Source organism: Pelophylax lessonae (genome assembly GCF_965119305.1).
Source record: "Pelophylax lessonae genome assembly, chromosome: 1".
Lineage (NCBI taxonomy): Eukaryota > Metazoa > Chordata > Amphibia > Anura > Ranidae > Pelophylax > Pelophylax lessonae.
Genome location: NC_138768.1, coordinates 660,009,790 through 660,028,448, shown reverse-complemented (window position 1 = coordinate 660,028,448; position 18,659 = coordinate 660,009,790).

Genomic DNA, 18,659 nt, shown 5'->3' with positions numbered 1-18,659 from the left:
ATCCTGCCCTGCTAGAAGTTTGCTTCTAGGTGTATTGATACAGAGGGGTGCCTTCTATAGGATCATAACAAACATATCAGAAAAAGCCAACACTGTAGGCCATACAGAGGGATTGATTTACTAATACTGGAAAGTAAAAAATCTGGTGCAGTTGTGCATGGTAGTCAACCAGCTTCTAACTTCTTCTTGTTCAATGAAGCTTAAACCAAAAACCTGCAAGCTGATTGGTTTCTACGCAGAGCTGCACCAGAGTTTGCATTCCTCGGTTTTAGTAAATTAACCCCATAATCTGCACAGATTTGTGTTTTGGCTTAACCACTTGACCTCCCGAAGATTTAACCCCCTTCATGACCAGGCCATTTTTTGCGATACGACACTGACAATCACAACGTTGTAGCCAAATAAAATGTATGTCCTTTTTTCCCCACAAATAAAGCTTTCTTTTGGTGGCTTTTGATCACCACTGCAATTTTTATTTTTTGCGCTATAAACAAAAAAGACCGACAATTTTGGAAAAAAAAAAAACAATATTTTTTATTTTCTGCTATAAAACATATCCAATAACATTTTTTTATTTTCTGCTATAAAATGTATCCCATAAAAATTTAAAAAAATTAAATAGTCAAATTTCTTCATCAATTTAGGCCAATATGTATTGCTACATATTTTTGGTAAAAAAAAAAATCCCAATAGGCATTTATTTATTGGTTTGCGCAAAAGTTATAGCGTCTATAAACTATGGTATAGATTTATGGAATTTGTGTTTATTTATTTACTATTTATTTACTAGTAATGTTGGTGATCAGCGACTTATGGCTGTACTACAATATTGCAGCAGACAAATCTGACACTAACAGACACTTTGGATACTTTTTGGGGAGCAGTTACACTAATGCAGTGATCAATACTAAAAAATATGCACTGTCACTGTACTAATAACACTGCATGGGAAGGGGTTAACATCAGTATCAGGGGTGATCAAAGAGTTAACTGTGTGCCTAACCAGTGCTTGTGTACTATGTGGGAGGTGTTTTTACTAGGGGAAGGCATTGATCCATGTTCCTGCTTTGCAGAAACACAGGATCAATGCCTTCACTACTGACATAATGGCTTTGTTTAAATAGGCAGATCGCTGTTCCGGCTCTCTGCCTAGTGATCGGCGTGTGCTGGTGAACAAATCGAATCAGTGGTAAATGCAGATCACGGCGGGTAAATACATGGTGGGAGTGGGTTGCAAGGGGCTCGTATGCATGCCCAAGACCTGGAAGTGCAGGATCACATACTAAGTATGTGATCCTGCACAGCAGAGCCGCCTTGTCGCCATATATGTAGGTTATATGGTCGGCAATCACCTCACTCAGAGCATGCTGGGGAATGGACTGACAGGAGCCCAGATGGGAGACCAACACCTGCTACATGATGATAACAGCCAGGAGGTTGAAATAGGTTAATTTTTTTGGGATAACAAACTTATCACACTATAGCATCTCAGTTCCCCAGGTAACTTGTACAAACCCAGTTGCATGTATAATTACACAGTACATGGTTATTATGGCCTTATAATAGGACCCATCTGCATCCATACTACTAGAGCCAAATCTCTAGTAGTGTTGGGAGTCAATTTTCATCAATCTTCTTGTTCCCTTAAGCAGTTGCCCTTTGGGAAGTATATATCCCACCCCAATTTCCATATTCGACCCAACTGTTGCAAGCATTGCAATATAAAATGGTGGAAATGTTGGTTTAAAAAAAAAAAACCCTGACCCCCTCGTATTTGAAATCCCTTTCACTGACTTTAATCGATGCAGATAAAATGTGCATCCCAGCTCTATGGGGCACAAACAAAGTACCGTCTTTATCAACCTGGTAAAGATGCGTGAATAAGATTGCAGAAATGGAAAGTTTGATTGTGACTGCCAGAGACACGCCATCTAAATTCATTTCCACTTGGGCATGTTGGCTCCACTTTCAGTCTTCATCTGATTACACAACCAAGCTCGATAACCAAACCTGAACTCCCTACACTTATTTCCAGATAAATAAAGGAAAATAAGACAGTCATGCGAGACATCGCAAAGCACTCAGCACTCCTTACCCTCCTTATAGCCCAATACTCAAACCCCTTATTTTTTTTTCTCTCCCTTCCTCTCTCCTTTACCTTTTCCCCTCTCACTTTCTAGCTCTCCCTCCCTTCCCATGCTTTCAGCTTCATCTCTCTTATCTATAAATATAGTCCACTGGACTTGCAGATGAACACTATTACTATTCTCCACCCCTAACCTATTAACCCGAGTCCTACGCTTCTTTAATCCACAATGATCACTCTATTTCCAATGCCCTCTAGGTGCAGGCCACCTCTAGGCCCAACATGACACTTACACAACACACTGCACTCTTTGGCAGGCACACTTATCATATAAGCCCATGTTGAATCTGAACCCAGAACTTTTGGATACTTTTTTCGCATTCAACCGAACTCCTACTGTAATTTAAGTTTTACCAACATGTTTGCACCCCAGGGTTTCCCTGTATAACACATGTTGATATTTGTACTGACCCCTATTGTGCATATTTGCATACCCTTTTGTACAAACAGTGTATCAATTGTGGAATCTGTTTATTACAGTTTTTTGCTTACTAAACTTTATGGAAGAAAAAAAGAAAAGACAAAAAGAAGCTAACTGGGTAAGTGCTAGTGTGTATTGTTTGTTATTTCCTTATGTGAGAGGGATGGATGCACAACTACAGCTATTAAACCTGTAGAACGTAATGGAACCTAAACTTTTGTATCATTTTTCTATCATACATAATGTCTGTATGTAAAATAGGGGCATAAGGTAATGCCTGAAATATACTGAAATGATTGATCTACTTTATGATGTTAGGACATTTTGGAAAATGCATTTTTTAAGCATAGAAAAAACAAGAATAAATGTGCTTTGGTTCTTTTTAATCCATGATAAATTGCTTGCCCTCCTCAAATCAGCACAGCAAAATGTTTCCACGGCACACTGAAATTGTGCCACTGTACAACTGAATATTAAAGATCACAGTCCTGGTGATAATACATTTACCATCTGTAAATTTAGATTCCAGTGTATTTGACAAGAATACAGAAACATTTTCATTGGTCTACTCTTGGTTTTCTAGAGAACAATATGGCATTATTTGTTTTTGTTTTTTTTTTTTATTCCCACCATCTAATCTTAACTGTTGCTTTCTTTTTTGCTCTCTTTTTTTTCTCCTATTTCATAACAAATGTTTTAATGTTTCTAAGGCAAGGATAAGATTACTTCAAATCTATTATAAAAATGACTGTGGATTTGTTCTTAGCTTAGAATAAATGATGTTTCAGGAAATTATAGGGTATTAAGTATGTACTGTTGATTATGCTCTAGAGTGCTGCTCTTAAATCACATTGGTGCTTAACCCCTTTGGTATTGTAATATGGAATTAATGTTCCACTTACATGCCATAAATCACACACATCTATTTTAATCAGAGAATTACAGTTCATTAGTATAAGGAAACAGTTCCTATTATCCACCGGACAAATGCAGGAGCGGGCAGTTTCACAGGAAAATCAGCTATTTTTCTATAATTTCCTTTAAAGTGCACCTGTCATGATAGAAATATGTGGGCTGCCCTTGTTGTCTTCCTTCTGAAAACGATTGCCTGCCTGTGTATAGCTTTAAAATAAAAATATATCTCAAGCATTTTATATGTTGAGTTATTGCTGCAAGAAATTTAGAGGGAAAAGAGTTACATATTTTAGGACAGAAATTTAGAATAAGTTAGTTTCCTAAGTATTGGTTTATTTACCATGCAGGGAATTGAACAGTGGATTGTCCTGTTGATTCATTATTGCAAAAAAAAAAACCTTATGGTTAGTTGGTCTGGCTTTTCTACACTGTTCAGCAAAGTTACAAGTGCCAATAGCTTGAAGGATTGGATAACTTAGCATCTTCAACATAAAAGGGTGGACCTATAGCAGTCATATTGTCAGTGTGTTTTGGATCTGTTAGGGCAAGCTGAAAATTGTGTATAGGAAAAGATACGTTTTATAATTTTTTTTAAATTATTGTTGTTCACCCATGGTAACGCCAGCCTTCCTTTACCTTTTGTTAGACATTAACTTGCTTATTAAAGTGGAGTTCCACCCATTTTTGGAACTTTAGATCTATGTAATCCCCTTTAAAATGGCTTTTACCAATGGAAACTTTTTTTTTTTTTTTTTTGCTAGTAAATACCTTAATTTTGGCATTATTGCTCCTCTCCTCACTTCCTGGTCCGATCGGCGATGACGTCATTCGACGATCCGCAGTGTCTGCTGGGATGTATTCTATTCCAGAAATCTCGCAGTAGCTGTATCTGTACTGAGCCGCGCCTGCCCCGCCTCCGCCCCGCCTCCGCCCCGCCTCCGCCCCGCCTCCGCCCCGCCTCCGCCTCGCCTCCTCTATTTGAGTTGCATTGTATGAATGTATTAAGGCTGTTCTCTGCCCCGCCTCCTCTCATTGAGTTGCATTGTATGAATGTATTAAGGCTGTTCTCTGCGGGGCAGAGAACGGCCTTAATACATTCATACAATGCAACTCAATGAGAGGAGGCGGGGCGGAGGCGGGGCGGAGGCGGGGCAGGCACGGCTCAGTACAGATACAGCTACTCCGAGATTTCTGGAATTGAATACATCCCAGCAGACACTGCGGATCGCCGAATGACGTCATCGCCGATCGGACCAGGAAGTGAGGAGAGGAGCAATAATGCCGAAATTAAGGTATTTACTAGCAAAAAAAAAAAAAAAAAGTTTCCATTGGTAAAAGCCGTTTTAAAGGGGATTACATACAGCTATGTATTCCAACCTATTAAAAATGGGTGGAACTCCGCTTTAACACCACAAATAGCCAGAAGCTTTGGTCCACTTATGCTCTATAGGAGTTTGCCTCAAAGTTTGTGAACTTCAAATTTCAAGCAAAATCTATAGAACTGTTTGCCAACTCAACCCAGACAGATTGTCTGGTCTCTTCTGATGGCTTGTGAAGAGCTTCTCTAAGCAGGAGTGGTGTCTTCAGAATGGCATTTATGTGTATATTCGGAGCAGTAAAGGCATTGAATCAAGCCACCAAAGAAACATCATGGAAGTCGTTATCCTAAATTTGCAAAGCACACAGTCCAATTAGAGCTGTCCTTGTTACTAAGGGAGCATGCAGCTTCATTTTCCCACCACAGTGACATTCACTCACTGGGGTCAGTTTGAGTGGAAATTGCTAAACCTATCAGTTTGGGATTGTGAGGGGAAAATTAATCAGACTGAGACAGTAAATGCAGTAAAATCACACCTTTAATGTAATGGTAAAAAATGGTACAGAACAGTAAAGGTATTCAAAACATAAGCCAGGGGTCAGAAGCCAAAATGGGAAGTCAGACTAGCCAGTGACCAGGAAACCAGAAATCAGCAGAGTCTGAGTCATTGGTACAGGATAAGGAACCAGAAGGGATGTCAGCCGAGCAAAGTCTTTCACAGGAACACAGCAGAGAAACGCCAGATATTTTGACAAGGCGAAGGCAGGAAAGAAACGAACAGGGCAGCTTAAATAGCCAGAAGGGGCTGGCTGAAGGCGGGACTGATGAGCGGATAATGATACCCAGGTGAGCCACTTAGGAAACAATGAGTGCTGACAATTACCTGATAGCTGATCAGCTTGAGCACAGAGAAGAGAGCTGCTGTGAGCCTAGCCCTGACATTACCCCCTCCTCAATAACCCCCCCCCCTCGGAGGGGCACCAGGTTTGAGGGGAAAACATCTATGGAAAGCATGGAGGAGGACAGAAGCATGTACGTCTGAGGATGAGACACAAGAGCGTTCCTCCAGACTGTACCCTCTCCAATGAACAAGATACTGTATGCACCCATGGAACCTACAGGAGTCAATGATCGATTGTATATCATTCTCCTCATGGTTCTCAATTTGAAATGGGTGAGGACGTGGTACCGAGGTGGTGAAGCGGTTGCACACCAAAGATTTTAATAAGGAAACATGAAGTGAATTCAAAATACGTTTGTTAGAAGGAAGGTCTAATGCATAAGCCACTGGGTTGACCTTACAGAGAATATGGAAAGGCCCAATATACCGCTGTGACAACTTCAGTGAGGGAACACGGATTCAGAGGTTATGAGATTATTATTATTATTATTATTATACAGGATTTATATAGCGCCAACAGTTTGCGCAGCGCTTTACAATGTGAAGGAAGACAATACAGTTACAATACAGTTCAAAACAGGAGGAACTAGAGGACAGCCAGACCCTCTCCCCAACCTGGTAAGAAGGCGCAGGTAGGCGTTGGCGGTCAGCATGGAGTCTATACCTATCACTAGCACATCGCAAGGACTCTTGGACCTGCACCCAAGTGGAACAGAGATCACAGAGATGCTATTCTAACACATGAATTGTTTGAGGAACAAATGTGTCAGGCAACATGGATCAGGAGGCGGCACTATTGTGAGCAAACTCCACCCAAGGTAAGAGGTCTGACCAGTTGTTATGGTGGTCAGAAATATTGCAAAGTAGGAACTGCTCCAAGGCTTGGTTGTCTTGTTCTGCGGCCCCATTGGACTGTGGGTGATACGCCAAGGAGAAGGAAAGCTGAATTCCCAACTGTGCACAAATGCTCTCTAAAAGCTGGATGCAAACTGGCTACCCCTGTCTGAGATGATAATTTTGGGTAGCCCATGTAACTAAAAGATCTCCCGAGAGAAAAAGGATGCCAGTTCTTTTGATGTAGGCAACTTTTAAGTGGAATACAACGAGACATCTTCGGGAACCGGTCAACCACCATAACAATAATTGTGTTGCCCTGGGAGTTAGGTATTTCCACAATAAAATTCCTAGACAAGTGGGTCCAAGGCCTCTCTCCATTAAGTATGTGTTGTAGGAGTCCCACTGGAAGGTGTCGTGGTGTATTACTCTGGGCACACACTGAACAAGCGGCTACGAAGGCGGTTACATCAGAGCGGAGAATAGACCACCAGAATTGTTGAGAAATAGACCAGATGAGCTGATTCTTCCCAGGGTGACCAGCTGCCTTGGGAGAATGGTATATCTGGAGCAAAGCAGTGCAGAGATTCTCAGGGACAAAGCAGCGGTCACAAGGTTTTTCAGGAGGAGAATGGATCTGTGCAGCAAGAATTCTGTCACCCAAAGTTGAAGTGCGACTAGTGAGAATAGTGGCTAGAATGAGATCTGGAGGTATCACAGGACTCGGAACTGACTCATTCTTGGAGGAAGAGGAAAATTGTCGTGACAATGCATCAGCCCTTACATTCTTAGTTCCAGGTAAGAATGAGACTATGTCATTGAAGCTTGACAGAAACAGAGCCCATCATGCCCTTCTGGGAGATAAGGGTTTAGCCTCCGACAAAAATGTTAGATTCTTAGGGTCAGTCAAAGTGACTGCATTCTGCAGGAGACAATTTCTTAAAAAAGTAGAATAAGGGAATAATAACCGCGCTAAAGGAACAGATAAATTAGAACAGCAGCAACTTCAAGTGTGACCACACCCTAATAAATATTATACATATAAGTCGCGCTAAATATATTAGATGGAGATGTGAAGTCCATAAAAGTCCAAAATAATATTATTGATAAATTCCAGGACCAAGCTCCCTTAAGGGTATGTGCTTACCAGATGAAGGTAAGGAAAAGGCAGTCTCGCTGCGTGGAAACTTGTCACCTTGACAGTAGATCCAAGCTTCTATGATCGATCAACTCAGTGGACATGGGATCATGAAAAGCAAAAAAAAGTACCGCAATAGCGTAAAACCCAACAAACAAATTGTGACTATCACCATAGGTGTGGGTAAATAAAAATTGTGATGTGATATGACCTCCACCACAATAAAAAAATAAATAAATCATGCAAAAATATAGGGAATTTAGGGTGAATAACCCCTACCAGAGAGGTTAAGGGTTGACGCCTTAAGTGATTAGTGTGTATCGGTTGGAGTAGCCTCTTACCAAAACACTGTGTCATTATTTTTTCTGTTTGGTAAGAGGCTACTCCAACCGATACACACTAATCACTTAAGGCGTCAACCCTTAACCTCTCTGGTAGGGGTTATTCACCCTAAATTCCCTATATTTTTGCATGATTTATTTATTTTTTTATTGGGGTGGAGGTCATATCACATCACAATTTTTATTTACCCACACCTATGGTGATAGTCACAATTTGTTTGTTGGGTTTTACGCTATTGCGGTACTTTTTTTTGCTTTTCATGATCCCATGTCCACTGAGTTGATCGATCATAGAAGCTTGGATCTACTGTCAAGGTGACAAGTTTCCACGCAGCGAGACTGCCTTTTCCTTACCTTCATCTGGTAAGCACATACCCTTAAGGGAGCTTGGTCCTGGAATTTATCAATAATATTATTTTGGACTTTTATGGACTTCACATCTCCATCTTAAAAAAGTAGCCACAAGGATGCAAAGTGCTCTCAGAGGTAGGACGTTGAGTTAGAAGGGCGCCTACTTCAGTATCAGGTGCATCAAACTCAAGAATGAAGGGTAATGTAGGATCAGGATGTGCCAGCACTGGCAGGAGACGAGGACTTGTGGATTAATCCTTGAGAAAGTGAATAGGCAACATAGTCCTACATGGCTTTATCCTCAGAGACAGACAAAGGGTAGACCCAGCCACGAGGGGGCATGGCACCAGGTTGAAGGTCAATTGCGCAATCATATGACCGTTGTGTAGGCAAACTAGTGGCTTGACCTTTGCCAAAGACATCGCTAAATTTGCGGTACTCCTCTGGCAAGAAGGAGAGTGAAGAGGTGCACGAGACCTTAACCACTTTTCGACCAGGAACGATCCTAAACACGATGCCTCTGTAACCAAGGATAACCAATGACCACCAGGTAGTGAGGTGAGTAAAAGACTTGAAATTGGATTATCTCATGGTGCAGAGCCCTATGGCCATAGTCAACGGAGCAGTCTCATGTGTCACATGGGCAGGCTGTAAATGTCTCTTATCAATAGCCTCAATGGTAAGTGGAGTGGCAGCGGAATCCAGTGATTAAACACAAAAGGACTATCTATGAACAGGCTTGCAGCCCAAGAATCCATTAGAGCCTGTGTATCGATGGATGATTCAGACACAAGATAGGGTAACTGGAATTAGAGGCTTATCCTTCAGGATAACCGAGGACGCACAAACGTCACCTAAGGTCTGTCCCCTACAGGACCTCAGGTGCGGGCGTTTCCCAGACGGGTAGGACAAGACTTCAATACATGACCTGCCTGGCCACAATAAAGGCACAATCTCTCCCTCCACCTAAAGGCCCTCTCCTCCGCAGAGAGATATGTGAAGCCCAACTGCATGGGTTCTAGTTCACTGGCGGACTCAGTATCAGGAGGCGTGGGAGGTGAGGGAGGCAAGGATGGGAATGTGAAGCTTGGGGCCAAGCGTACAGGAGGCTTCCACAAGGGCCTCATTAAAGGAAGGACTCTCAGAGTCTGGAGTCAATGAGAATGGCAAATGTGATTAACTTCTCCAGATCCGTAGGTATGTCTAGGGCTGCTATCTCATCTTTAATGTTATCCTAGAGACCATGGGAAAAAGCAGCCATGAGGGCCTCATTGTTCCAAGCAACCCCTGCTGCCAGGGTATGGAATTCAATGGTGTAATTAGCAATAGTTCTCATACTCTGTTTGATGGACATGAGGCTCTTGGCAGCAGAAGTTGAGCGAGTGGGAACGTCAAATACCCTTTTAAAGGAAGCCACAAACTCAGGGCAACTCCGGACAATAGGTCTTTGCATCTCCCATAGAGGGTTTGCTCAGGCCAAGGCTCTATCAGAAAGCAAAGAAATAATGAAGCCTACTTTGCTTCTGTCCGTGGGGAATGCCTGCAGCAGCATCTCGTAGCGTGTTCCATCCTGGTTAAAAAACCCCTCTGCATTGAACTGGATTTCCCCCAAAACGCTGGGAAAGCAGGGTGGAACCAGACATGCCTCTTACAGAGGTAATATTCGTGGCGGGTGCCTGCACAGAGACTGGAGCAGCAGCAGGGACAGCCTGCAACACTGGTTGTACCGGAACAGCCACAGTGGGAGGATCCAGGTGAGCAGTATGAATCAGGAGCGTCTGTAGTGCTATGGCAAACTGATCCATGCGGTGGTCCTGCTCATCCAATCTGGAAAAAACATTACCACTAGGTGGATTGCCTGCATCTCCTGAATTAATGACCCTCACCTACTGTCAGGAACCATGAATCAGACTGAGACATAAAATACAGGAAAATCACACCTGCCGGGCAAAGTCTTTCACAGGGACACATCAGAGAAACTCCATATATGTTGACAAGACGAAGGCAGGAAAGGAATGAACAAGGCAGCTTAAATAGCCAGAATGGGCTGGCTTTAGGCGGGACTGACAAGCAAATAATGATAACCAGGTGAGCCACTGAGGAAATAATGAATGCTGACAATTAACCAACAGCTGAGCAGCCTGAGCACAGAAAAGAGAGCTGCTGCGAGCCCAGCCCTGACAATGAGAACATAACATTTCCATTGTAGATAATATGGCAATTAAAATCTTCAAAATGAACAAACAAAAGTGCTTAAGAGTAAGACTCAATCTGTGTTGTTCTCAGAAAAATGCAGTGGATTGCTTTTGAAAGTAGTATATGTGCGGCTGACAGGTGTAGTGCTTACCCCTGAAGGAGCCACTTGATGTATCAGATCCTCTATTCTTTTGCCATTACTCTGTGAACAGCTCAGTACTCTTTGATACACCTGCTAGATAGACGACAGCTGCAGACCCATATACACAAGCATGCAAAGGCACCAGAAATTGACACAAAACTGGTTCAATGCAAGGAGAATATATTTTCACAGGTTAAGGGTGAAAAACCATGCAATAATGAATCAATCAGAGGAAAATGTAATTTTAATAAGTTGATTTACAGTTAGAAAGCCTCAGGTTATAGTAACTCAATGCTAACAGGTATACCACAGGAATATATAAAAAAAAAAAAAAACAGCAGCCATAAACAATGTCAAATGATGATAAAGCAATGGCTGAACAATTGACTTGCCTGGCAAATGTTCCAAAAGTGCACTTTTTGTACTCAGTCTGCAAAGGGTTTCCTTGGCCAGGAAGAGACCTCTGTTTGATCACCATGAGAGCAGTTAGTAGTTAGTGGACTCCTTGCTCTCGACCTTCTGCCGGCTATTTGGTGGGGCCCATAATTGGTACTGGTGCACGTAAAATACTGTCTCTTTAGGAATTCTGCATGCAGTGGTACAATGTTCCTAAATAACAGTTAGTCTCACTCTGCTAGCAGTGGTAGTGTAAAGCCAAACAGTGGCCGCTCACCAGTCCTGTGAGCACAGTGAACCCTGGTCCAGATCCTTGGCAACCAGGGACTCCTTTGGTGATATCCTTAGCACAGGTCCCCTCTCTATGTAATCAGCTACCAACTGTCTAGGTCGCAGTCTCAGGCCCAGGATAATGGCTCTTTTACTGCACACGGCTAGGTTGAGGTGGGCCCACAGAAAGAGACTATCCTTCCTTATTCTGCCAAGGAAAACCACTAGGTTCTTACTTGTTATGCCCACTTTTGGGAACTGAAGTCTTTCCCCTAACTGCTAAAATATCAAAGTCCCTCCAGTGAACTTGCTTTCTCGCAATCCATCCCTGTTATGCATTAGAGTCTCTCTGGCACTTCATGTTCCATAGGCTCCTTCTAGTGGATGGAAGTGGAATGGTACTGGCTAGCTCAGCATAGAAGTCCCCTATGAACACATGGAGCAGCTGCAGCATGGTGTCTCTGTAGTTTTTTCTTTAATACCAGCTAAGGACCTGGCTATACAGGCATTTAATTGGTATGACTGCCCCCTTCTTAATTTCTGGGATTTTTTTGACAGCTTAATGAGGTTTTTACTGTGCTACAACCATGAGCCTGGTGTTTGGCTCCCAAATGGGTCACATTTGGTTGCGTTACTTTATGCCAAACATGACAGGGGGTATAATTTTCATGCTGGGAAGCAAAGCAAGTGTAAATCAATCTTAATAGAGAGAAAAGGCTCTAGGACTGAAGCAGTTAATAAGCATTGTCCTTAGGCATGCAGAAAATTTTACATCTTCTCTCTAATTGTCTTCCAAGAGCTACAATGCAAAAGTGAAGGCCTAATTTTGCATATTATAATTTACACTCCTTTGGATTTAAATACTGCCCAGTGCAGGATATAGAAACCCACTATTTATGCTGCATTTACTATGTTTTTTTTTGTGGTTATATCTTCAAGTTTGTTTAAAGTCCTAACATCAAATTTGTTTGTAGTCCTAAGGTCTAATTCCCATGCACATTTGAGATGCCAGAAAGGATAAGAGTCAATAACCTCAACATACCTAATGGTGAGCATACTGCCTTCTTAGTAAAGAACTAAGGGGGTCCTCAGTGGGATAAGAGGAAACTCCAAGTATGTGAAATGATCAGGATACAGGAGGATCCTTCTTTTTGATGATCATCATCTGGAAACCTTTGAAGAGGAAGCATACAGCACTATGGATGCTTGAGAACTGTATCATGAGATGTAGTCCTGTCTTATTGGCAATGACTGAAAGTGGATCCAGCAAAACTAGGTAATGCCAGAGAAGAAATGGCTTGTGAATGAGGTGGTAGATTGTTAGATGCAGTCAGAATCGGTTGTAGGCACTTCATACTTTAGCTGTCCCATGTGTTCTTTACAGAAGCATTTATGTTAGGTGGCATCATAACAAGATGAACAACAATTACAACTGTCAAAAGTAACCCAAAGTATTACTTTGCATTGGGGCCTTCAACAGTCAAGGCTTTAACACAGGGTATTGTATTTTCAGCCCAGTGACTGTAACTGTTAAATCCCATTGAACATACTGTAAATAACTGTCACTTTTCTAAAATAAATGTTCTTTTCCTGATGCACTACTTTTGTGAAATAAGCCTAAAGTCTGTTTCTGATGCCACAAGTGCAGTATCATACCCATACATTTTAGTTAGTAGTGGTATTATACAGTGGCTGAACTTAGTTTGTACAGTATAGAGGCAAGAAGGCCTAGCACTGGTGTCATGTGTTTGTTGCTGTCAAAGCACCTGTTTGGGGGATTTTCCCTTACTTCCTATCCTTGTGGCTTGAGAGACAGGAGGTGAGGACAAATATTTCTAGTAGGGATAGATTTTGCAACAAAGCTTCTTTATAGAAGAGAGGGGAATTGATGCAACTTCTGAAAGAAGTACTAACCATTCACCACTATAATAAACATTTTTTTTTTCATTTTTCTAAGGAATTGTAATGTAATTTGTATAAGTATTGTTTGTCACATAGAAATTCCACAATCTGTTAACTTTAAAATAAAGAACGCATGCTCAGTCTCAGCTCTAAAAAGGTAATATGCAGCATGCTACAGTACATGGGGCACACATTACAATTTTACTGTATATATAACTTTTTATTTGCTGAATTTTTGTTCCCATTTCATCCCTAAAATAAATTGTTTATTTATAAAAGAAAATCATATGTGGAATAATTAAGTTTACCATTCATTTATAGCTCTGACTGTGGTCTGTTTTAAAGCAGACCTTTAAAAAAAAAAAATGATGCGTATACAACACTGATGTAAATATACATTAGGGAAAAAAACCCTAACTTTTATTTAGAATAAACCTTTGTTACAACGTTAGTCCTGCCACTTCTGGCCAATTTCAGTTAAAAAATGGAGTGGCTAGTCAAAAGCTTCTTGGCTGTTATGTTAAAAGAAAGGCTGGGTTACTTATTTTCAGCAGTATGAAGAAGGGAGTAAATGAGGATTATATTTCTATCTCAGCACTTAATTTCATCCTTTTATTGACGTACAATGCCTAAATATTCAAAAGAACTTTCTTGGCACAAACATGAAGGCGTGTACACACATGGGTATAGCTCTGTCTCTACACAATCACAGGACCAGTTATACTATAAATGAAACACTTACTGCAAGTATTCTCATAACCTACATAGTTACATAGCTTGTGAGGTTAAAAAAAAAAATCAGTCCATCCAGTTCAACCTATGATGTGTGTGTGTTTGCTGTTAACCGTACATTGTATACCCCTTTATGTTGTGGTCTTTAAGGTGCCCATCGAATAGTTTTTTGAAACTATCAATGCTCCCTGCTGATACTACTGCTTGTGGAAGAGAATTCAACATCCTTACGGCTCTGACAGTAAAGAACCCCTTACGTATTTTAAGGGTAAACCGTTTTTTCTCTAGTTTTATTGAGTTGCCAGGTGTCTTATTGTATTTCCTTTCTCTGAATAGTTTGTTCCTTATGCTAGGGTCATCACCAGTACAGTATTTGTACATTGATATCATATACCCTCTCAAGCATCTCTTCTCCAGAGAGAATAAGTTCAATGCTTGTAGTCTTTCCTCATAGCTGATGTCCTTCATTCCCCTAATTATTTTTGTTGCCCTTCTCTGGACTCTCTCCAGTTCCAGCACATCCTTTCTGAGGACCGATGCCCAGAACTAGACGAAATACTCCACATGTGGCCAGACCAGAGTCTTGTAGAGTGGGAGAATAATCTAGCTTTGCTTGCAGCGGCTTGGCATTGCATGCCACTGGCAAGCCTGTTGTCCACTAGTACCCCCAGGTCCTTTTCCATCTTAGATTCACCCAGAGGTCCCCCCCCCAGTGAGAAGCTTGCTTTCGTGTTTCTGATGCCCAAGTGCATTACTTTACATTTTTTAACATTAAACCTCATCTGCCATGTAGTTGCCCACCCCAATATTTTGTTCAGGTCTGCTTGTAAGGTTTCCACATCCTGCATAGAAGAAATTGGCCTGCTTAGTTTAGTATCATCCGCAAATATCGAGATTGTGCTGAATATCCCCTCCTCTAGATAGTTTATGAATAAATTAAACAGAATTGGTCCCAGGACAGAACCTTGGGGGACCCCACTTTCCACACCCACACAATACGAGTACTCCCCATTTATGACCACCCTCTGGACTCTCCCCCTGGAGTCAGTTCTCTATCCAGGTACTCACCCTATGGTCCATACATATGTACCTTAGTTTGTACAGTAAGCGTTTGTGGGGAACTGTGTCAAATGCCTTTCCAAAGTCCAGATACACCACATCCACAGGCCTTCCTTTATATAGATGGCAACTCACTTCATCGTAGAAGGTTAATAGATTGGTCTGGCAAGAACGATTTTTCATGAATCCATGTTGATTACTACTAATAATACCATTTTCATTACTTAAGTCTTGTATATAGTCTCTTAACATCCCCTCCAAAATCTTGCAGACTACTAATGTTAGGCTGATGCTTGTTAACCCTAAGGCCTTTTTTTTATTCCTCATTCTCATAACTTGTAAACCCTAAGGCCTTTTTCTTTTCTTCCTCATGCTCAGGTGGTTATGCTTTTATCAGAAGGAATTATATTTTTACTTTACTTCAGATGTTACATTGACCAGCCCTGCAGGTTCAGCCTATCCTGTTGTGAAGTTAACCTCTGTACAAGTCTCTAAAGGCACCTTATGAGGGAAGCCACCTCTTTCCATGTGAGGTTTGGGGTGTAGGGTCACTTTGGGTGTAAAGGCGCTTGTGTATTCCAGCTGCCTCCTCTTTCATGGCCACATGATACTCAATGTATAATTGGGCATCTTTTGGCACCCCGTTATTGCAGGTGTTCAGTATGGTTTCTCCTTTTTTTTGGTTGGTTCCAATATAGTGCCTGTCTGACATCCTGTTCAACTGTCATGTGCCTATTATGTAGAATTGACTCACTTACAAGTTCAGTAGGCCATACCTGAATAATGTTAGATGACCAGCGCAATGAAGCAGTGACTTTCCTATTGTCTGGCAGTGCAGACTTTGCAGTTTTATTTGTTTGCTAGGAAGTGCCCCACTCAATCATTCTTATCCTTTTTGTGGCTATTTGAATCAGCTGGCATAGTGCTGCAGGACACAACATGAGGTGGTAGCAGTAGTATCCTGTTCCTGAACCCTTTTTGTATTTTCTGAAAAGAAAATAGATACAAAGTTGAAAAAGTCACCAAAGGTAGTGCCTTTCGGTCAACACTGGCACATCTATTCCCAAGGTCATTCTTGTCTGGTTGAGAAGGGTAGCATTTAAACTATTGCTGGCTAATAACTTGAAAGGGTGGAGCCTGCAACCAGATCTCTGTATAGGACTGGGGAGCAACATCTTCTGAGTGGTGCGATTAAGTCGGTGTGACTAAAGCCCTCTTTTTATCCTGTGTGATCGCCAGGTGTTTGGGCAGCGGCAAAGACAGGAATTTGTTTGCTGCAAGATCATAATCAAGAGCCTTTCAAAGTTCGAATCCACTTAGCCAAAGACATACTGATGATTCAAGAGCAGGACGTTATCTGTGTGTCTGGAGAACCGTTCTACTCTGGTGAAAGAACAGTAGCAATCAGAAGACAAACTGTTGGAGGATTTGGACTCAGCATAAAGACTTCACTATGAGGCTTCCTATATTTTTTTAACACCCGGTGCCCACAGAGTCCACGCAAAGGGAAATCTACATCCAGGAATAGCGGGAGGACCAGCAGCACATTTTTTTGCCTTGGGAGGAGAAATCTACTCTCCATAAGCCTGAATGATCCCCCTGCTGTAAGGTAGGAGGGGATCCAACTTTTGAGTCTCCTGACACCCCCCCCCCCTGAGCACTGTGGTGGTCCTTAACCCCTTCTACCAATACACCATCCCACTTGGATTGTCTCTATTGGGTACCCTGGATCTACACCCCTATATGGTGTAATACTACAGCCAACATAGACTTACATATTGTGGACTTTTATCATCTTTTAAAGGATTCTGTATATTACAGTATATTCCTTTCCAATTACAGCTGGATTGAGTGATATATAGTAGTATTGCTTATGGTGCATATGAGTTTTTGCACAATTTTATGTTCATAATACACTATATTTCTATATTTTGTTGCAAGCGTGGGGTATTTTTAATATCCCTCTTTATTTTAATTGCTGGCTAATGATGTGTCACCGGTTCTGTTGTTGCTTAGTGAGATCAAGCTGGCCAGTGACTTTGTCTGTGAGGCCACTATAGACTCTCTTCCTTGCTCATCTAGAGTCATGTTGTATGATATCTTGCACGATCGAGGTCCTGGCACCAACAAGTGGACAGGGGGCAAATAAGTACAAGGTTTGGGGATGCAAATCTTATAAGCTAGGTACGACTACAGAAAGGGATGCAAATAGCTCAGGCTGTTCACATGTATATCTAAAAATTATTGTGAAAGAAGGCCATCCAATCAGTATCTGTTCAGGAAAGGTTTCAAGGTTTTTATTCTGCGTTATTCTTGGTAAAAAAAAAAAAAGACAGGTAACTTAATGCCAGTGTGAAAAACGAATTTAAAACCTGCGCTTATGGATTTACAATTAAAACCACAAAATAAAAATATATAACTCCAAGTGTACAGAAGTGTATAAATTATGTATGAAAAACGTGTATATAAATATATAGGAGAGGTGCAGCTGCTGCAACACTAAGAAAATCTTAGGAATAATGGAAAACACAAATTTAAGCAGCGCTGGCCCTCAATGTTGTTGAAATAAATAAATAAATACCACTGTGTTTCTCCAAAGGGAGATAAATAAATATGTGACACTCTAATAATATGTGAGTGTTAAAATTCCTATTAAAATGGTGTTAGACAATTAAGCAACAACTATAAACCAACAATGATAAATAATTGGTGATAAAAAATAAGTGCTAGAAAATCGTGCAAAAGTCCATAAATATATAAACATATGAAATATTAAAGTCCTTAAGTGATCCAAAATTAAGGTGCTCCAGTGCCGGTAAACAATATAGTGCTCCAAAGTGAAAAGTGCCCCTCTTGGTTCGCTACTCACCACAACGCCAATATTTGGAAGCCTTAATTATATTGCACATAAGCCTTGGCACCAGGATTTTTAATGCAGGTTCTCTGGGGAGCATGCATCCTGGGGAGCAGACAGGTCTGGTGTGTTGGAGATAAAGGTGGATGCGCAAGCGGACCCTTATTTATATAGTGGAAGGCGTACGGAGAACCTGCATTAAAAATCCTGGTGCCAAGGCTTATGTGCAATATAATTAAGGCTTCCAAATATTGGCGTTGTGGTGAGTAGCGAACCAAGAGGGGCACTTTTCACTTTGGAGCACTATATTGTTTACCGGCACTGGAGCACCTTAATTTTGGATCACTTAAGGACTTTAATATTTCATATGTTTATATATTTATGGACTTTTGCACGATTTTCTAGCACTTATTTTTTATCACCAATTATTTATCATCGTTGGTTTATAGTTGTTGCTTAATTGTCTAACACCATTTCCAACTTAATGCTAGTACTGGATCTGAAGAGGTTAAACAGAAATCAAGTTCTAAAGATTTAGCATGGAGTAATTGCAGTCAATGACTGTAACGGTTTAAGACAGTCATGTTGGTTGGATGTTGTCTCTAGATCTGGTAGTTGTGTATTTACACAAGCCTTTACACCCTCAACCACACATTTCTTTGCTTTGTCATTCTAGAGGTCCAATTTTAGGTTGTTAGTCTTCCCTTTGGCACATTCTCCAGGATGTTTAAAGTTCAATATCC